This window comes from Desmodus rotundus, chromosome 3, assembly GCF_022682495.2.
Source record: "Desmodus rotundus isolate HL8 chromosome 3, HLdesRot8A.1, whole genome shotgun sequence".
NCBI lineage: Eukaryota > Metazoa > Chordata > Mammalia > Chiroptera > Phyllostomidae > Desmodus > Desmodus rotundus.
The window spans coordinates 12381857-12404935 of NC_071389.1; the positions used below are offsets into that span (position 1 = coordinate 12381857).

Genomic DNA, 23079 nt, shown 5'->3' on the forward strand with positions numbered 1-23079 from the left:
CTCTCCCTTCCCCTGTCTAAAAATAAATAAATAAAATCTTTTTTTTTTTAAGAGAGAAACTCCAAACAAAATTACACAACAAACCTCCCAACTTTAAGCCTATCATGAAAACCTACCACCTTACTTTATAGAGAAAAAAGACTAAGGAAATATAAGCAGGATATTCAGAAAGATTAAGACTAATTCATCAACCTGGAAATTGCTGACATAGGCCCAGTCTGTTTTGCTAACTACGCAAGAATAGAAAATACAACTCCTTCCTTGTTTTTCTATCTTTGCTGCTATTTTACCTCTCATCCACCCACCAACTCCCCATTTTTAAAAAGACAGTCTCCAGCATAACTTAGTTTAAAATGTTTCAGCATGCTGTCAAGACATTCTGTTAAAAAACAAAAGACTATCATTTTATTCAGCTTCAAAAATCAGAAGATGTAACAAGTTCTTCTATCAGGTAAGGTAACAGTTTCACCTCAGGATATATGGCCGAAGAATGAAACCGAAAGACTGGCACCAAAAGATTAATGGCAATTTTCTCCACAGGGGAGGGTTTCCCTAACTGTTACGTGCCTTTTCTACAATAATGTAAGTTACTTGCGTAATTTCAATGTATTTTTGAAAGAATGACTATAAATGTAGTAAACCCGAAATGAGAATCCTTCCTTCATCGTAACAATTATTTAATACTTCTCACATTATGTTCCTTTCTAATTCAATAAAACAGTTTGAAAGACAGAGCAACAGCTGCAAATAATTTTATATGAATGACCAGAAACTGCAGAAGTCTGAAATAATCATTAGGAGTGAAATTCTTCATATCTAAGTAGCAACAGTTTACTGAGGTGAGAGAAAAAAACAAACACACACACTCTGCGCTTTAGTCATTCAAAATTAATAACACTGTACCAGTCTCTGGACAGTTCCTTAACCAGCCATCTCAGACAATAGTTCACTGCGCTGCCATCATCCCCATGCATGAAAAACTGATTTAAAACACCGCATTGAGAAATAAAGCTACAACATGTCACTTAAAAAATGCTTCAGCCACCCTGGCTGGTGTGGCTCAGTGGACTGAGGGCCAGCCTGCAAACCAAAGGGCCGCTGGTTCTATTCCCAGTCAGGGCACATGCCTGGGTTGTGGGCCAGGTTCCCAGTAGGGGGTGTGTGAGAGACAACCACACATTGATGTTTCTCTCCCTCTCTTCCTTACTCTCTCTCTAAAAATAAATAAAATCTTTTTTAAAAAACTTTAAAAAAATGCTTCACCCAAACTATATATATGTTTGCAACATATAAACATAAGCCTAACAAGTTTCAGGACAAAAGTCCTTCACATTAGCTTGTCAATTCTTTCAGAAATAAGATTACCCCTGGCTAAAACAAAACTTTCTTTGAATTACAGTTCTGCATTGCGGCCACGTGAATAGTGGAAAATATAATACCATTCTTTCTTCTGCAAAGCCAACTGCTATTACTTTTTCTAGCTAAGGCTAATTCTCAGTATGTGAAAATAAGTCCTCATATTAGTTATTAGTACTATGCCCCACAGTACTGAGCCACACCACTTAAGGGTAGGTTAGGGCTCCAGGTTTCTATTAGTTACTTTACTGGCAAACAATATTACTAGAACTACAATATTTCTAAAAAGACAATCATGTATTTGTCCAACATCCCAGTTGACAAACATTCTTCCTCTGGCCAAAATATAGAATTTTGATTTCATTTATTTCACTCTGTAAACTACCAACAGAATATTGTAAGGATTGGTAAATGAAGTGTTTCATAAAAGAACATCTAGATAAAAAATAATTATTTTAAAATAAAAACACAGTCCTATAAAAAGAAAACTAAAAATACAAGTTAGAAGATTGGAATCCAAAGCGTGCTACAAGCATAACCAATCAGGTTGTCTTCACTGCACCACTATTTACAGTACTCCGGTAAACTGAGGCTCAGCAAGATAAGTAACTTATCCAAGGTAGCAAGGCAAAGTAGCCAGGCCAGTTCTCTGTATTCTAAATACCACCGTTCTTCCTACTACATCAATGTGTCCAAGGGAAGATACTTTATATCATACAGAAAAAAACAATTATCACAGCCTGGTCAAAATATGGTTGCTTCTATCTACAAGACAGAACTAAATTAGCATTTCACCTCATAAAAGATCCATGCAGTGTCACTCTAAAACCAAAACTTCCCAAATTCTTGGCCCAAGTTGAATCATTTTCCCAGTAGCAAATGGACTATTCACTATTACAGACAGGGCAGGTAATGCAAGACACCAAGGGAGCTTATATTACGGAGCAATTTTCTCTTAATTCTGGGTGGTTATGGTTGCACATCTTCATAAATATGCTAAAACCACTGAATTGTACGACTGAATACTGTAAATTATATGGTATGTAAATTATGTATCAATTTAAAAATAACATTATTTTAGTAATTTGCAACTAAACTGGTTATCACCCTTTCCACTAAAAAAAAGAAGAAAGCCCAGATAAATGAGTATTGAGCTAGGTGCTGCTAGGCATTTTCACCAAAACAAGTAAATTCAAAGAAATGACATGCATATAAAGTTCTTAACACTACAGTATACTTCCTCATTCTGCCAACCATTAAGCTTATTATCAGCTCTCACCAAGCTCTGTATCTCCAGCAAATATGATTGGATGCTTATTTCCCTTTGAGCTCAGGGAAACATGCAAATAGTTTCTCATACCACCACTTAAAATTCTAATTCAATCAGCAGTGTGATATGAATGTGCAGTACTCCAGAACACATCTTTATTTTTTAAATCTCCTGACTGAAATACAGTAGCAGGCCCACTTGACACTTTTATAGTTCAAACTGCTGATTTATATCATTAGGAAAAATAAGCAAAATCATTAGCTAGATGATGGTATGTAATTCTACACATTCCTTTTCTAATAAAACATTAACAAATTTCAAAATCAAATATAATTTGAAGGTCAGTCCTGGCTGGTGTGGCTCAGTGGATTGAGTGATGGCCTGAGAACCAAAGGGTCACTGGTTCAATTCCCAGTCAGGGCACATGCCTGGGTTGTGCTCCAGGCCCCCAGTGCAGGGCACTCAAGAGGTAACCACACATTGATGTTTCTCTCTCTCTTTCTCCCTCTCTTCCCCTCTCTCTAAAAATAAATAAATAAAATCTTTTTAAAAAATGAAATTGCAAAGATCTCTTTTAAACAATTTGAAGGCCAAAGAGAATTAAAGTATGATAGACTCAAAATTGATTATGTTTTTAAAGATTTTATTTATTTTTAGAGAGAGGGGAAGGGAGGGAGAAAAAGAGGGAGAGAAACATCAGCTGGCTGTCTCTCACACATGCCCCACCCCAACCAGGACCAAACCCACAACCCAGGCATGTGCCCTGACCAGGAATTGAACCAGCAGCCTTCTGCTTTGTGGAACAACATCCAACCAAGCTACACCAGTCAGGGCTCTAAATTGATTATTAAAGTACTCACTACATACTCACCACATTAAGTGCCAATTTGGCAAATAAAAAAATTTCAGCAACCAAATTTCATCAGAAAAATCCAGGATAGGATCTGTGAAGAGATCACATAATGATCTGTTTCCTATTTATGCCATGAAGACAAGAGGGGACCTACAATTCTTTTAAGCACAGATGTTTGCTGAAATTTCATGAATGATGAACTCTCCTCAGGAGAGTTTTGGATCAATGGCAATCATAACTGAACTTGGATTTGACTAGTCAGTACCTCTGCAAAAGGTAGACTTTGACAAGTTAGAAAACAAGTAGTGAAAGTAAAGAGAAATCTTCCTGCAGTTTGCTGCAACACTAAAGTTCCATTTACAACCCCCAGCTGAATGTTCTTGAACTTTGCCCCGCTCCACTTCAAATGCTACTATCCCAGTGCTCAGCATAAGCAATATTCTTAAAGTGATAGCCTCAAGTTATTACTGCCTCACTAAATGGAAAAGTGAAAGCACAAATCCATTGCACAAATACTGCTTTAGAGAAGACACAGTTAACTGATTTCTGATGACAACAAATGAATACAAAAGATCTTTTTCTACATTAAGTCTTACTTTACTTAAGCTTTAGAGCAATATGGTAATGTCAGTCAATTTATGTCTTCTCCACTTTCTCCTCCTTGCTACAGTTTTTGATAATGAAAAAGGAAGATAAATTGTACAGCATAAGAATAAGGGCAAATTTTCAAAACTATACCCTATTCACAAAGACACTATGCATGATTCCTCAAAAGCAGCACTATTTAAAATGCAGATGATTTGGAAGTAGCTACATTCCCTTTGATATTAGTTCTGACCCATAAGGAATGTTTATAAAAATTAACTCCAAATGGATCAAAGACCTAACTGAGAAGATAAAAGTATAAATTTTTTGAAGTAAACAGGAAAAATCTGCATAACCTCCTATTTGGCAATAGACTGTTAGGTAAGACACCAAAACAAGAGCAACAACAAAAAACGATAAACTGCACTTCAACAAAGTTAAAACCTTTTGTGCACCAAAAGACACCATCAAGAAAGTGAAAAGACAACCCACAGGATGGAGAAAAAATATTTGCAAATCATACATATGATGAGGGACTTGTATCCAGAATATATAAAGATCCCTTACAACTAAATAAAAAACACAACTTATTTTTTTAAATGGACAAAAAATCTGAATAGACATTTCTCCAAAGAAAATATACAAATGGCCAAAACGCACATGAAAAGATACTCAATATAATTAGTTATCAAGGAATGCAAATTAAACCCACAATGCAACATCACTTCACATCTACTAGGAGTGCTAGAACCAAAAGGCCAGTACTGAAGAGAAGGCAGAGAAACTGGAACCCGCATACAATGCAAGTGGGAACGTGAAATAGTACAGCCAGTCTAAAAACAGCCTGACAGTCCCTCAAGTTTATACATCGAGTTACCGTATGATCCATCAATTTCACTCTCAGGTGTATAACCAAGAGAAATGAAAACATACGTCCTTGCAAAGATTTACACATGAATATTTATATACATGCAACATAATTCAAAATAGCGAAAAGGTGAAAACAACCCAAATGCCAATCAGCAATGAATAAAAGCACACGGTATATTGATAGAATTAAATTTTATTTGGCAATAAAAAGAAAGGTGCCCTGGCTGGTGTGGCTAAGTGGATTGAGTGCCAGCCTGCAAACCAAAGGGTTTGCTGATTTGATTCCCAGTCAAGGGCACATGCCTGGGTCTCGGGCCAGGTCCCCAGTAGAGGGCATGCAAGAGGCAACCACACACTGATGTTTCTCTCCTTCTCTTTCTCCCTTCCTCTCCCTAAAAATAAATAAACAAAATCTAAAAAAAATAGTCTGAGGACTATTGATCAAATGCTTATAAATTCACCCACCTTGGTTCATTATATTGTCGAAGAAGATATGAACACTTTGTTGAAATCAAATAATTGGTAGTCTGTATGTACAGAATTGATAGTAAGGTACACACAAATCTTCAGAATATAACTAGTAAGAAAATTTTTTTCATTACACTTGAGAGAGACTGACCATCTGCTGAAGTTATCATTTATAAATTAAAAACTTGTAAGTTTTAACCTACAAATGAAAACTGGAATATGCCTGATAAGGTTTAGGAAATATGCAATTAAGTCCAATCAACATGATAATTGTGAATTCCCCCTCAGGCCTAAAATACAACTAAAGAAAACTGCTAGCTTTATATTTTAAAAAATGCCTGAAGAAAGACAGTGAAACAACAAAAAGGAAATGGTTTTATTTTTTAAAGTGATATGTTCCATCCAGCCAAGGTAAAGTAAACCCATTACAGCTCTCCCCACCCTCAGTGATTACAACTAAAATCTCTAGACAAAATACAAAAGCAATGTACATGCAGACTCTGAAAAGTAAACAAAAATGGGGATTGAGAAAAGGAGTCCAACTTAGTGAAACATCCCATATGGTGTGGGGGGTGGGGGGTCCCTTCTGTGCTGCTGTTACTGTTATTGTTAATTCTTTTATCTTTTTCTCTACGGCCTTTTGCCTTGAAGGAGGAGCCCTGCCATAGAAGTATGCAACAGAGCAGTACTACAAGCAGCCAGAGCTACAACAGAAACCTCTTCTTCCTGGCCAGAGGAAATGAAGAAGAGTCTTGATGGGCCCGAGTACTGGGGGAATTCCAAAGAACTGGAGGAGGGTCTCTAATTCTTTGTATGAACCCACACAAGTCCCACCAGGCTCACCTCTGAGTTTTACATAAATGGGGCAAATTCAAAGCGGCATATTAAAAGATTAGAACTGCCCCCCTCTCCTGAAGCAGATACAACTCAGAGCCCTAAACCTAAATAAGATTATAACAGGACCCAGAATCTACAAAACATAAAATTGTAAATTTCCACAATTTAAAATTACTCAACATTTAAAAATAGGAAAATATAATCAATTCTCAGTAACTAGTAGTCAAATCTAACAAGGTTTACTGCCTGCTTACAAAATATTGTCCAAACAATCCAGAATTCATAAAGCATAACATTTCCAGTGTCTAGGACATAATCAAAAGTTACCGGACATACAAGAATTTCTCCAATTCTTAGGAGAAAAAACAATCAATAGATGCCAGCCTTGAAAAGGCAAGTGTTAGTGTTATCAGGCATAAGCCACAAAGCAACTATTATAACTGTGCTCCAAGATGTAAAGGTAAACACATTTAAAGTAAATGGAAAGACAGAAATCCTCAGCAGATAAGTAAAACTATAAAAAAGAGTGAAGAAGATATTTTAAAACCAAACAAGGTAATATCTACCAAAGAAAAAAACATCACAGAGTGGCTATCAGCAGCAGAATTGAGATCACAGAGGAGTCAGTGAATAAGGAAATAGATTTTAAAAAGAAAAGTAAGTATTAAAAATAACAAGGATGGACAAGACAGGAATGTGACACATAACCAACAACAAAAAACACATCAAAAGCAGCACACTTGAGAATAAAACAATCTCAACAGAGATTGTATAAAATAAAGACATTTTCAGACAAACTGAGGTTGATAAATGTGTTGCCAGCACCCCATACTATAAGAAATTCTAGAGGAAGTTATTCAGGCTGCATGGAAATTATCCCAGATGGAATACTGAATATGCAAGGAGAAATAAAAAAACAAAAAATAAAATGTATAAGTTAATATAAAAAATATTTCTTAAAATTTGTTTTTAAATGATTGAATGTTTAAAGTAATAATAATGATGATGTGTTATTAGCTTTTAAACATAGTGTTAAAACATGTAACAAAAAACCACAAAGTATAGGAGGTGGCATAAACGGCACTGTTAAGAAAGAGTGAAACAGAAAGGCAAGGTGGGAAACTACATAATGTGAAAGTTTGCTATAATAAATTAAAAATTGTTCTTAGGAGGCCAGCTAGTAAACACTGTGCATACGTGAGACCTGTATGAACCTGAGGGCCATCGGTTCTCTAACACAACTGCTAGCCTATGCTGCTGTAATGCAAAGGCAGCATTAAATAAAATAAAGGGGCGCAGCTGTGTTACAATAAAACTCATTTACAAAAATGGGTAGCTGGCCAGTGGGCCATAGGTGGCCCACCCATGATTTAACCTATTAAGAGAATTTCCCCCAACATTTTGTACAAGACAACTCACTTAAGATTAGAAATGCTTGTGGTGAACACACAATAACATTCAGACGGTGTATTATAGTGTTGCACACCTGAAACCTATGTAATTTTATTAACCAATGTCACCCCAATAAATTCAATAAGAAAAGGATTATAAATGCTTAATTATAGTTTAAGATCTCATAACACAAACCTTAAGTTTCCAAATACAATTAAATTCATCAATGATAGAGATGAAAGAGTTATAGTGCTATCTATGTTAATAAACGGATGTTAGTGAGATTCTTAAAATTACTGCTAATAAAACTTGATGGTATTATTTGAAACAGAGAGTGTGCACATATTGTTTAAACTCAGACTAGGTTCTTCATAACTAAAGCAATTTCTGATATGCCAATAATCGCATCTAAATGTTAATTCAGTAATAATGACAGTGAATGCTTAAGTATAATGTCAAGTAATACAATAATAAAATGAAATGAAGAATAAATGTCAGAAGAAAAAATAATTTTAACATAACCATACATATTAAAAGAAACAGGAAGATATATTCCATTTTAATTCTCTTTCCTTTTAGACCACCTTCAGTAATACTACATAACAAAAAGGATGAACAACTCCTAACTTTTGCAACAACATGGATGGAACCGGAGAATATTATGCTAAGTGAAATAAGCCAGTTGGTGAAAGACAAACACCCTATGATCTCATCTATAATAGGAATCTAATGGACAAAACAGAGCCACAAGCATGGAAACATGGAACAGACTGACAGTGATGGGGGGCGGCAGGGGGTGTATAATGGGCAGATGAGGGCAAAGGGGGAAAAACTGGGACAATTTTAACAGAGTTAACAATAAAAAATAAAATAAATATTTCCTCAGTTTAAAAAAAAAGAAAAGTTAATAGTGAGGTCAACTATCTCAAACTATGCTTCTCATTCTGACACATTTACTGTTCTAAAGGAAAAATATTTGGATATATTTCTAAAAAACCTGTGTTTATAAAAACACACTCTCTACAGTACAATGCCTCACTAATGTTCCTTAGTATTTTAAGAAGAACACTGTTGCTGTTTGACTTAATGTACTATAGTAACAGGCTGAAATGTAACGGTCCACTAGCCCAGTCCAAATGGCTTGCTGAACTCTGCTCCTATCCTGTGCTGCCTTCTACACACTTCCCCGGCCCTTTCTATATTCTGAATACCAGCTACCCAGTGCCCTACACCTGATATTCACTAAACAGCATGGAGGCAGCCAAAAAAGAACGTTAAATCCTCCCTGCTCCTTAACTATTGTTCTACTTTTTAAAATCTTAAAACAGAGAATTGTAGAAAAGTTACAAAGAATTCTCAAGAGAACAGTGAATGAGACTCATTTCATCTACGAGATGAACAATGACTGTAAGGACAGGCTTACCACAGCGACAGGGTTAAAGAAGAGGGAAAAAGAATGGAGAAATAAGACCCTTGACCTCTTTTTTCAAGTGACCAATGTCATACCTTCCTGCCTATGAGCAGTTTCTGCACAGAGAACCAACACTGGCACTTTGTGCTGTAGAGGCTCTGGAGTCAGACAATCTTGGGTTCCAGTCCTAGCTTTAGCCCTTCGCACACTGTGTAGTCACAGTTAACCTCTAGATAGTAGCCTCCCTAATTGTAAAATGCTAACAGTCGAACATTCGTAAATTGCTGTGAGAATTAACTAAATCACTACACGAAATCATCTCTGCACACTGCCCAACATTTGACATTCAATCCCTGTTAATTCCCTCCTCTTGGCCCCTAATTGGAATATGATACAATCATTACACAAGTGGTTCTAGAAAGACGAATGCAAGAAGTCAGCTTATAAACAAACAGCTAGTAACCTCCTTCATTCATTCTCAACAAACATTTTACGGGTAGCTGTAAGCAGTAAATAAGATAGGCAGTCACCCTGCTCATGGCGCTTACATTCTATTGGGGACAGAAAGACCAAAAGTCAGTAAACAAACCAGATAATTAACATGGCAAAAAATGGTAAAAATAGTATGAAGAAAATCAAAAGAATTATATAATATGGGTAACAGTATTCTAGATAAGGTAGAAGATATATACCAACTAAATTGATGTTATCTGAAGGATACAAATAATGCAGCCTATGAAGAGCAAGGGAAAGAGCATTCCCGGAAGGGGGGAGGTCCTCAAATGCAAAGACAAGAGCTAGAAAAGGGGTGGGCTCAAGGATAATGAGACTCAAGGAAAGGGAGTATGTAGGGAGAGGTAACGACAGAGTTTGGAAATTTAAGAGGAGCTACATCATTTTGAGGCTGTGAAGGGAGGACCTAGGAAGCAATACGAAACCTTAATCAACAGGCAACAATGGCACAGTTGAAACAGAGGAGGGTCATAATATTATTTTTAAAAGACCACTCTGATTGTTTACGAAGAATGGATTGAATAAAAGTAGAAACAGAAATAAGTTTAATTTTTCATTTTATTATGAATTTATTAATGTGAAGGCTTAAATACAAGTATGAATATAAATTCATAAACACATGAAAGAAATTTTTATCATCTCTTAAAACTACAAGGCTTTTTTATTCTTTTATTCTGTTTGAGCTCTAGTCACGGTAGAGTTCATTTTTCCATTGTCATCTTATTTATGCCTTGCTTTTTATTCCATCACGAATTTGAGGTGGCTTATAAAAAAAAACCACACACATATCTAATAGAATACTTAAATGAAAGTAAGCAAATATGACAAAGGTTAACAGGCTACCATGTCCCACAAAAAAAAACACGAAGGCACCACAAATACAATGATAACATATATATTTTTAATTTTTTTAAATGATAATTTGTTGATACAGATCAACTCATATTCAAATCAGCTCAATTCTCTGCAAGAAGCTCTTATTTCAAGATCCAAATGCTATAATTCAACGGGATTTTAGAATACCTTTTTCAAAATATTATTCACTACCATATCTAGTACGCACTTTTGCTTTTTCTTTACTGTCTGCATCCAGTCTACGTCAAAACACTTGACTTTCTCAAACTAACAAAAGCATTAACTAAGACTTACACTTTGAATCAATCTTACAGAATTATCTTCCTGGAAAAAAATTCAGGACAAGAGCCATCAGGCTCCTATAAATCAGGTAATGAAAACTTACTGCTATGGGCAAAAAAACTCCTTTATCTATCATTGAATATAAGACAAGATATACAGAAGTAATGCCACCGAGTGTGGTTGGTAGGGTACATGAACGGCTCACACGAAATGGACAGCAATTTGAACATTTCACCTAAAATGTCATATGGTGTGCTTGAGTGTGATACTGTGTTACAGAATTACATGCTTATGATTTTGTAATAAAAGATTTTTATGTAATTACAGGGGGGGCGTTATTTATGCCAAACCCTGTATTTTTCGGACAAAATGAACTGCTTGTGTTACTTTTGAATTGTGTTGCACATCCCTAAGTACTGACAAACAAGTGCACACGAGGAGCAGCATGGGCTTTGGCAGTACAAAAGACCAGACTTTGAATCCCACCTTCCTTATTTAGCTAGATTATCTTGGGATAAATGATCTGATGTCCTCAAAACCTGTTTCCTCACCTACACATTCTGGGAATGCTGAAAAGATTTTAAAAAATAAAGCTTGTGATGTGCATGGCACACAGTAGGCAATATTTGATTATTACAAATAACTCTTTGATAAAGAACATGATTTTCCTTTGTATGGACTATTCAGATGACAAGGCATTTAAGACACCTCACCCAGAGTCCTACCAATTCCCTAAGAGCACCAAGAACTCTCCTCCAGTCTTTAGAGCTTAACAAAGCTAGAATGAAAGGGGTGGTGAGGAAAGGCAAGTCTTTGGGAACATATGACAGATACCATGAAAATGGAAACAGAAGCTAAAAAAATGCTATCTGTTCCGTATGTGACAAAATTCTTAAAGATACTCATTGATCTTTGCCACTTTAGGGTACTTTTACGCGGAATGTTTTTCTACTGTGAAACTTAATTCTGACTTAACTGTTCTGCCCAAGGTGAGCAGTTTATCAGATGAACTTACCAGTTCTCCACTCAAAGCAATTTACATGGAAGAGTTTCCAACAGAGGAAACTGCTTTTGTTTTATTAAATATTTTTTAAATTTTTATTTATTTACTTTTACAGAGAGGGGAAAGGAGGGAGAAAGAAAGGGAGAGAAACATCAGTGTGTGAGAGGAACATACACTGGTTGCTTCTTGCATACTGGCCTGCAACCTGCGCATGTGCCTTGACCGGGAATCAAACCAGCAACCTTTTGGTTCGCAGGCTGGCGCTCAGTCCACTGAGCCACACCAGCCAGGGCAAAACTGCTTTTCTCATTTACATTAAACAACTAGTGTTCCTGGCCAAATTTAATACACCCAAATGTCACATGCCAAAAGTCAGGCTACTGAAAATACTTGTTCCCATTATGCCAAATGTCAAGGAGACTGATGGGGAAAATCAATACCTTTTAATTAGCAAAACTTATCTCCAAAGCCCTTAGCCCTCTTAAAATTTTTTCAGTAAATCTTATTTTCCCCTGAAGAAATTATCTGATGAATATCAGTGACAATATAAAATACCATTACCACTTAGAAAATGTAATTCTCTTCCTTCTGTAGTCATCATTCTTAATATCAAAGCACCCTGGAAACACTTCCATCACTCCACCTATTCACAAATTTACAGCCAGTAAGAACTGCTAAGCATTCCAGAGTCGATCTCACCACCACACCCCCTCAGAGCCACCTGGGACAGCAGTTTCTCTAACAATCCTTAATGAACATACACAATGACGGAGGTCAAGTTTTAATCATGAAGCAAAAGACTAGACTAAGTTATCTTTAGATTTTGGTTAAGTTACCAACAAAAACAAACAAACTTTGCCCTGGCTGGTGTGACTCAGTTGGTTGGGCATCATCCCACAAAGTGAAAGGTCGCTGGTTGGATTCCCAGGCAGGGCACACGCCTAGGTTGCAGGTTCAGTTCCTGGTCAGGGCACATACAAGAGGTAACCAATCAATGTTTCTCTCCCTCTCTTTCTCCTTCCATTCCCCTCTCTCCAAAACAAATGAAAATGAAATTTTTTTAAAGTACAAGCTTTTTCCTCATTATAATTTACTTACAATATTCAATAAAAATGTCCTAACAGAGAAAAAAAATCATACAAACTACTACAACTCTAAACATAATTTCTTAGGACATAGGTCCATGTGAAGTCGCTATTACTTTATTTGTGGATTCTGAGACATGGCAACAACTACAGGTAACGTTTTCCTTTCTCAGTGCTGGCATGCTCAATTCCCAGAGAGGTGTTTTCTTTTAAAACAGCAGCATTTCTTTTCAACATAAAATTCTAAAATGAAAGTATGTTTTAATAACCACTATCAAATACGGAAGTTTCTCAGCAGATTTTATGTTCATATGTAGAATGGGCGTAGCCAAGATGACTTTCTTCCATAAATTCCAGGCCAATGCAATCAACATGTATCCAGTGTCACACGTTTAAATTTAAAGAGCCTTCCAAAAATATTTTAAAAACAATCAAATGTCATTCTTCAAAAATGGCTGGCTTATAAAGAGATTTTAAAATAAAATGGAGCAGTAAGGTCAGAAAGGTACAAATATTTCAGAAACTTAAAAAGAAGAAAAAGAGCAAAGGAAAGAATGTTTTGAAATACAATATGAAACATACCAACAACCTTCTGCTCTTATCTTAAAGTAACTTCTAGTTGGTTCTGGTATATTTTGTTACTTAACATTCAAGCGTGGGTAGGTATATAGAAATGCTGAACTTGCATAATGCGTCAAGTCAAACAATGCCACCATACCATGAATACTTAATTCACAAAATATGCTCCTATTCTGCCCCGCTGCTCCATCTCTATCTCCGTGGTCATCAAGGTCTCAGACCAATACAACTGAAGTCAAGTTAAAGTAGAGTTGGCCTCCCTCTAAACTTGATGATTGAGTCAATTAAAGATTCTGGATGCTTTCTAGCTCTGCTAATTAAATGTAAGCAAAAGTCTTACGAAAATGACAATCTAGACGCTCAAGAGTTACTGCCTGTAACTATTTAAGAATGCTACAGATATGGTTTCTTCATTTATTTTAAAAAACAATAAAGTTGCATACAATTCTAATATATAAAAGTTGAAATCAGTTTGTACAGTTCAAAAGCCAAAATCTATAACCTGGTTCTCTATTAAAATTTATTCTTGTTATATTTTTTTAAGGGCTAGAAACAATTTATCCTATTGCTTGGTACTTAAATATATTTAATAAATCTGATGGCTTTGCAGATTTTAAATGTTTGTAAAGCTTTATTACATGTCTGCACTTGCGCACATCTCTGGAAGAACACGGGAGAAGCTGACAGAAGCAGCTGCCTCTGCGAAGACTACTAGGGAGCTGAGGGTGAGAGGGAAACTTCCTTTTCACTGGATAGTCTTTTGCCCTGCTTAAATTTTTCATATGCAAATATTATCTTTTTAATATACAATTTTTATATTGCTAATTTAAAAGATGCTCATCAAAACCTTGGCTAACATAAAATTTAACAGAAACATACTTTTCACTTGTATAAATATGTATGAAGTGTCCACTCTGATATCTGAAAATACGCCTTGCCCCAAGTAAACCATTTCACCTTAACACTTACTGCTCAACTTAGTCGGAAGAAATCGGCTCAGGATAGTAAGACTATGTAAAAGTAACAAATTACTTTTTAATTTAAATATAAGTAACCCTCTTATAACAAAAATATCCCTTGTAGACCTGATACCATGGAAATTGGTAGAGTTGCCAAGTTTCTCGTACATAAATAAAATATAATGGATGTGAGTATATATTTATAGAATCGCATCGTTTTTGCATTTAGCTTACCCAAATTTCACCATGACTTGTGGAGAGCAGAGGAAAAGACAAAAATGGAAACGTGAACAGGGCTGACTGCTGCCATTCCACTCAAGAACACATGTTCTAAAGTCAGTATGAGATTTGAGAGCTAAATCGACTCATTTCTTTGGTTCTCCAAGTCCTAAGTGTGACTCTAATGTTGATTATGCATTTGTTATATAACCTGGCCTCTAAATAACAGCGAATTATCTATCCAGTGTTCAAAGAGAGAAGATACACAACCTGGAAGATAATTAACTGTGCTGGGCTTTTTAAGATATGGTATGGTAACATCTGACATGACTCCTTTAAAAAACGTAATTCTGACTACGCAGCTTCAGGATCAACCAGTACATTTGTGCACAAAACATCCCAACCACTCCTCCTATGACTCAATTTCCAACTGTTACAATGCCACACCAACTACATTCATATTAATAAACTCTGCAGAGGTGCATATAATTATCTTATCTAAAAATCAGTATATTTCAAAAAACTCTACTTCATTTTAAACATATTTTTAATTCAAAAATCCTACTGGCTGAAATGGGCCACTCTATACTACCTCAAATCCAATACAGTAGCAATATTCAAGGTTATTGTTAATACACAATTTTAGCCTAGAAAATCATTCAATTTTCTACCCCACTTCTGTAATTCTTCTAGAAGCCACCTCATCTTCCCTTTCCCAAGCCACGGCCACCACCTCAATTCAGATTTTCATTCTATACTTGCAATAGCTACCTTTTTCCTGACTAGAATCTCTTCCACTTCATACAGTACACTTTACACAGTACACTGTCATCAGATCAATTTTCCTGAACACCATCGTGGTCACCAATAACAATAAAGGGCTCCCCAACTGTTTTTTACCTCCGCTTCCAAATTCTGTGGTCCGATTACCACCACTGGCTGGGAGCTCTCCAACTCAATCTTTAGTTCCCACTCCATAAATTGAGACCCCTCCTAAGTAACAAACATCAGGCTAGTTACTGACTGGCTTGCAACTCCCATGACATGGAATGCCTTCCCTTCTTCCCTCTGCTAATCTATTGCCTGGATTAAGTTCCAGGCTTCCCAACCTTGTTATGAGAGATCATGTTGTTTCCTTTCACTTAGCCTCAGTTATCCTCTTATCATTTGTAAAAGAGAACAGGAAATAATACCTTAAAGAACTGTTGTTAAGGATTACATGAAATAAATAATCCTTCTAAATAACTAAGTATACAGTAAGTGTTCAATAAATGCTATCCTATATGAGAGAACACTGTTCAAACACTTTCTCATTATTCCTTATACTTTAATATCCTTTCTCCAACTAGACAAAAGACTTTTTCTGTATAGGGATGCCTAGTTGAAGAATTCACATAAACAAATTCGTTCCAAAGCTAATTAGAATCCAAAGCTACTTGCTTCTCTTTTTGTCTTGATAAAGGCTTTTAAGGTAGGGATTATTCTGCCAAAATAAATCTTGGTCTGAATGACCAAAAGGATCACTTTCTTACCGGTGAAGACTAGAGAAAAAAGAACATGGCACTCAAGCTGGCCCAAGCATCACCAAAAGATTAAAGGTATTAGTTCAAACATCAAACCAAACTACCTAAATCCTAAATATCACGCCTCTCTTCCAGCTAGCCTACCCAGCTACAGTAATCACAGATCAGTAGGTCAGGATTCACAGTCAAGAGAGGCACCAACAACTCAGACCTCCCAGGATCAGGAGAGAGATTCTATAGGTAACCAGAGAAAAGAGGAAGGAGGAGGAGGAGAAGATGAAGAAGAAAAGAGGATGAAGATGGAGACGCAGAAGACAAATACAACAAAGGAGGAAGAGAAAGGAAGGAGGGGAAGGAGGAAGAAGGAAAAAGGAAGGACAAAGAAGGGAGGAAAAAGGAAGAAGGAGGAAGGAGGAAGGAGAAAGGAAGGGAGGAGGAAGAAGAAGAAAGGAGGAGCAGGAGGACAACAACTTGGCACAGAAATAAGTGCTGGTTCTTCCACTCTTTTCCTACCCACTCATGATATTGCTTGGGGGAAAGCAGATGGAATGGAAAGAGAACAACAATTTTTGGAAAACTAAGGCCTGACTTTCAATCTTGATCCCTCTACTTCCTAAGTGAGGAAAACTACTTCACTTCTCCAAACTTCAATTCCCTCATCAACAGCTGTCTCAGAGAATTATTATAAAGATTAGATAGGATATACACTTTCTACAACATGGTAGAGACTTAACTGATATTGTTTCTGTCCCCTATGGCTTTGACTTCCATGCTATGCTTATAAAAGAAAAAATAGAGACCAGAAAGGAAAACTTTATGGAAGTTAAGGACAGAATGTATAAGAGGACATTATGAGTAAATAATCATTTATATACAACTGTTAATTTCGCCCTGGCTGATGTGGCTCAGTGTATTGAGTGCTGGTCCGCAAACCAGTCACTAGTTCGATTCCCAGTCAGGGCACATGCCTGGGTGCAGGCCAGGTCCCCAGTTGGGGGTGTACGGGAGGCAACCATACACTGATGTTTCTCTTCCTCTCTTTCTCCCTCTCTAAAAATAAATAAATAATCTTTTAAAAAAACTTAATTTCAACTGACTTTAAATCTAAAAGAAATGCAGGCCATTTTGACAAACATTTTATGTGATCAAGAATGTGAACTCTAAATATCAAGATGTCAGATTCAAATCCTGGATCTACGACTTAATAGTTGTATGATCTTGGGCAAGTTAATTAAGCTTTTTGAGACTCAAATTTTTTAATCTGTAAATGAGACTGATAGCACTTATAACTCATAGGGTTCCAGTGAAAATTAAATAATACATGTAAGGTGCTTGATATAATCCAATTCTGTTAATAATTTAATATCATAACTAAATTATTAGTAAATTACCATAGGAAAAGTTTATTTTTCCTTTAAAAAATTACCTAGTTAAAAAAAACAAGAACTAAGAAATTATATCTTTAATTTCTGGGATCTAATTGTGTTTCTAAACTTTATGGTCTCAAAACTCCTCCTTTATACTTAAAAATTTCTAAGGAACCTAAAGATCTTTTGTTAAGTGGATTATATAATCTTGTATATTTATCACAGTTGAAATTAAAACTTAGGAGATTTTTTAACATCTATTTAAGAAGAAATTACAGCTTCAATTATTGAGATCTAATTGTGTTTCTAAACTGTACGGTCTCAGAACTCCTCCTTTACAATTAAAAATTACTGAAGAACCTAAAGATCTTTTGCTTAAATGGATTATATATCCCTGGTATATTTACCACACCAGAAATTAAAACTTAGAAAAATTTTGAATATCTATTAAGTTATTTTAGGATAACAATAAAAAAACAATTCTATGTTACCATAAGACTTATTTTTAAAAATAATTGCTTAATTTTTTCTTTTAACTTAAGGAAAAAAGTAGCATTGTTTTTATAGTTTCACTAATCTCTTCAATGTCTAGCTTTAATATAATACCAGATGGAATCTTACGTGTGCTTCTGCATTCAATCTGTTGTAACATATTTTTAAGTCTATGAAGAAAATCTGGTCTCATACAGACATGTGGTTAAAAAAGAAGAGAAATATGTTAGCATCCTTTCCTGATAATTGATGGTATTCTTTTTTTGCTGTTCTACTAAAACTTGACGAGTGGTAAGTTTTTAAAACTTAGGTACAATAAGAAATCTAAAACTGTATGTTAACTTTTCATACATAGTTACATTAAAATTAATTGTTCTACATTGCATTTTTATTTTTTAAAGGTTTTATTCATTTTTAGAGAGGGGGGAAGGGAAGGAAAAAGAGAGGGAAACCTCATCGATGTGTAGCCTCTCATGCACGCCCCGACCGAGGACCAAACCTGAAACTCAGGCATGTGCCCCTGACCAGGAATTGAACTGGCGACCTTTCGTTTTGCAGAATTACGCCCAACTAACTAAGCCACACCGGTCAGGGCTATATTGCATTTTATATAAACCTTTTACCTCTGCATGATTTGTAACATCATACACAGAACATCTGGAAAATATTGGTACATTAAGTTACACAGACTTCCCAGGTGTTGACATATTTCATTGTACAATATAAAAAATCAAGTCTGTTAATATCACCATTGATGTCATCAGAAAAGTCTATAAAGCACTAAGAAGCTGTCAAACTCATGGCAGCAGATCCAAGTTTCCAAAATTCTAATTTTCACTTAAAACCTGTAACTTTATCATTGGCAACAGTTTTCATTGAAGTGAAATAAGCCACGACTGAATAATCATAGTTTATCATCCTTTCAAGTAAAAATGGTGTTACATTTTTTCTTAAAGCCACTAGTTCTGCCTGCAATTCACTCACACAAGTGGTTTTCATTAAAAATATTATTGGACAACTATGCAGTGTAAGTGCTGTATGTGTAATGTACCTCCCATTCCATCACATAGAATATATGAAGGAATATAATCAGGGGTCAAGTTTTAATTAAATGAGTAATTGTTACTGGTTCATCAAAGATATTAAGTAAAACTTGTGTTTTTTTTAAGAATGCACACTGGTGAGTTTGGTATTTGATTCACGCTAAGGTGCCAGCAGCCTGACCCACCACTAATTCTGCACCATCAGTAAAGATACCAAATAAAGTGAAAAAGGCAAAAAGTATCTTAGCACAATTAGTAAAATAATTCTAATCTCTGCCTCTAAATAGGATGTTACCCTAAGAAAACTATACTCTCAGAGGGCACCCTGATGCCAGGAGCAGAATTTCCACACTGCTAATATCTTTCCTAAAATTCCTGGAGCTGAGTAAATCTAGGTAAGTAAGACAGAAGCACAGTCCTCCAAGTCAGTAACGGTACCAGAGAATCCCATAAATGCACTTACATTAATGCAAAAATGATCATCAACTGAGGTCATGAACAATGTCCAAAGGGCTTTTTATTCACACTGACAGAGAACTACTGTGCAGTTAAAAAGGATTTATGATTATTTATTAATGTTCTTTCTGAAAAAAGAACAAATTGGTATGTATGGCAGATTGCATTCCATTAGCCCATGTTTAGTAAAATTCGAAATGAATGTAGCAAGGACAGCCTTCTCTACTGTTTTCCCATGGTAGCCATTCCATTTGGGCCTCAGCTCACCATCACGTAATTCTTCTTCCCCACATTCTTAGAATTTTACACTATCCCGGGGTGTCCGACCAGCGGCCCACGGGATGCATGCAGCCCAGGATGGCTATGAATGCGGCCCAACACAAAATCGTAAACTTAAAACCTTTTTTTTGCTCATCAGTTTTCGTTGGTGTTTGTGTATTTAATGTGTGGCCCAGAGACACCAAAAGGTTGCACAGCCCTGCTAGGCCCATCCAATAAGACAATCATCAATGTAGTTTAAACCATCAGAAAAACAGACTTCTTGTTCTTCCTTTTCCCCCACCCTCTTTTCCTTTTCTTTAGTTTCAGGTTTGAGTAGCTAACACCCACGTCATAACATGTATATCTGAAATGGGTACAACAACTATGACAGACTGAACCAGTGACAGCAATACAGTCCAAGGGCTCAAGTTGAATCAAACACACCCACACAAGCCCTTTAATCTATAAATCAGAACCAATAATTACGGCCCTTTAATCTATAAACTATAACCAGTAATTCCAGAATTTAACTGAAGCAGATCTATTTCAGACTGTGTTAAGGACGTTTATTGTAACAGTTCTAAAAACACTCAACTCCAGAGACAATTTATTCACATCACTAATCTAGAATACAAATTTGATTTTCGCATTCCAGTTCTTCCACTTACTACCTGTGAGATTTCTGCAGGAGTTACACTTAACATCTCTAAACATGTGTGTCTTCACCTAGAAAATAAGAATAATAATGTACCTATTTCGGAGAGTTGATATACAGTTTAGAGAATTTATTTAAGGCATTTAACCTAGTGCTTTATAAATATACCACTGATAATATTAAGACTTCTAAGTGCAATTTATTTTTCTAGTATGAAGGTCCAAAAGGCACCAAAAGCAACTGAACCACCCTGGCTAGGTGGCTTGGTTGGAGCATCATCCCATACACCAAAAGGCTGTGGGTTCGATCCCCTGTCGGGGAATGTATGGGAAGCAACCAATCAATGTTTCTTTCTCTTCTCTTTCTCTCTCTTTCTTCCTCCCTTCTTCCCTTCCTCCCTCCTTCCTCCATATCCTCAGGTGAGGATTAAAAAAAAAAAAAAAAAAGACTGAACCAATGTCAAAAATAACAGAATTTTTACCTCAGATTTCAACCACTTATTTATATATCAGTTTATATAACATAACTATGAATAAATTTCACCATGTTATATATTATATTCCTTTCTTCTAGACTATGTGACAACAAAGCTTTAGCACCTAAAAATTTCACATACAGCCATGCATCACAATGACAGGAAGAAATGTGCTGTAAGGCAATTCCACCGCTCTGCAAACACCACAGCGCACATACAGACCCAGATGGCATAGCCTACACACCCAGGCTATGTGGTATAACCTACTGCTTCTAGGTTACAGACCTAGTAGCATGTTACTGTACCACAATTATAACACAATGGCTAAGTATTTGTATTTCTTTAAACATAGGAAAGGTACAGTAAAAATGCAGTATAAGGAGTTTTTTAAATGGTACAGCTGTGTAGAGCACTTACCATGAACGGAGCTTGTAGGACTGGAATCTGCTCTGGGTAAGGCAGTGAGTGAGTGATGAGTGTGAAGACCTCGGACATTACTGTATACTACTGTAGACTTTATAAATACTACATTTATTTTTTAAAATTTCATGTTTCAATAATAAATGAACCTTAGCTTAAATGTAACATTTTTCTGTTAAAAGTTTTCAATTCTCTAATAACACTTAGCTTAAAACACAAATACACTGTACAGCTACACAAAAATATTTCCTTTACATCCTTATTTTATAAGATTTTTTCTATTTAAAAAAATTTATTACTTTTTTGTTTTTTAAACTTTTAGAGCTTTACGACCTCCTCATCCTCAGAAAATTCTTTAAAGTCATGGACAAAACTCATGAGTGTCTTCTGCCAGATGACATTCATAATACTCCTTAGTGACATCACCCCCAAGGCCAAGCAAAGTCCCTTGAAGCAGTCCTAAGTATTTTAACCCTTCCAGAACTGCCTCTGTGTCTCTCGGTTTCAGTAATGGCCTGGGCACAGATCCTCCTCAAGCAGTGGGCCTTAAAAGCTGCTCTAACTTCTTGATCCATGGTTTGGATCACACGGATGGTGTCTGGAGGGAGAAACACCGCTGTGACATTGGGATGAAGATCACCAATAAAAGGCCCTGGCTGGTGTGGCTCAGCTGGGTGGAGTATCGTCCCATAAATCAAAAGGTCACAGGTTCGATTGCTGGTCAGGGCACATGCCTGGGTTGTGAATTTGTCCCCAGTCGGGGTGCCCATGAGAGGGAACCAATCAATGTTTCTCTCTCCTCTCCCCTCTCCTCTCAGGGGAGGATTAAAACAACAAGTCACAGTAAACACAACATGTATGACGCTACTGCTGGCATAACACGACAAAGTGTTTTACAGCAAGTCTTGTTTTATAAGTAGAAAAAGTACACTCTAAAATAACAGTTAAAACTATAATAGAGCCCTGGCTGGTGTGGCTCAGTGGGTTTAGTGCTGGCTTGCAAACTGAAAGGTTACTGGTTCCATTCCCAGTCAGGGCGCATGCCTGGGTGGCAGCAAACAATCGATGTCTCACACATCGATGCTTCTCTCCCTCTCATTCTTCCTCCCTTCTCCTCACTCTCAAACATAAATAAAATCTTTTTTTAAAAAAGCATAGTAAACACAGAAAGCAGTAACAGTCCTTTACTATCAAGTACTATGTACTGTACATAACTGTGTGTGCTGTACTTTTATACAACTGGCAGAGCAGTAGGTGTACTTACACCAGCATCACCACGAAAATATGAGAAATGCACTGTGCTACGGCCTTACAAGGGGTACAGTGTCACTAGGTGATGGGAATTTTTTATCTCCACTATAATCTTACAGAGCTGCCGCTGTATATGTGGTCCGTAATTGACCAAAATTCAGCACATGACTGTATATACTTGTTTAATACTGAGGTTATTAAATAGAGCTTAAAATGGTCACAGGTACTTTCCAGGAGACACTGTGTAGTGTGCCAAGTAATGAATTGTGGCACACAATAGGTTTCTGTTAACAAATGACTAATCTAGGAGGAAAATTTTTAACAGATGAGGGAATAAAAACATCAGATTTTCACAAGACACAGATTAAGACATTTAGGATGCTCCAAAATTTCTCTTAAGATTATAAATATATTGCCCTGGCTGGTGTGGCTCAGTGGATTCAATGCCAGCCTGCAAACCCAAAGGTTGCCGGTTTGATTCCCAGTCAGGACGCATGCCTGGATTGCGGGCCAGGTCCCTAGATGGGGGCGTGCAAGAGGCAACCAATCCATGTATCTCTCACACCTTCATGTTTCTCTCTCTCTCTCCTCCCTCCCTT

General features: G+C 36.4%; 1 protein-coding gene across 4 annotated transcripts in view; it reads right to left on the minus strand.

Moving 5' to 3' along the window:
* EIF4G3 (eukaryotic translation initiation factor 4 gamma 3) overlaps positions 1 to 23079 on the minus strand; it is a 271653-nt gene that overhangs the window by 199710 nt on the left and 48864 nt on the right. The window lies entirely within an intron of this gene.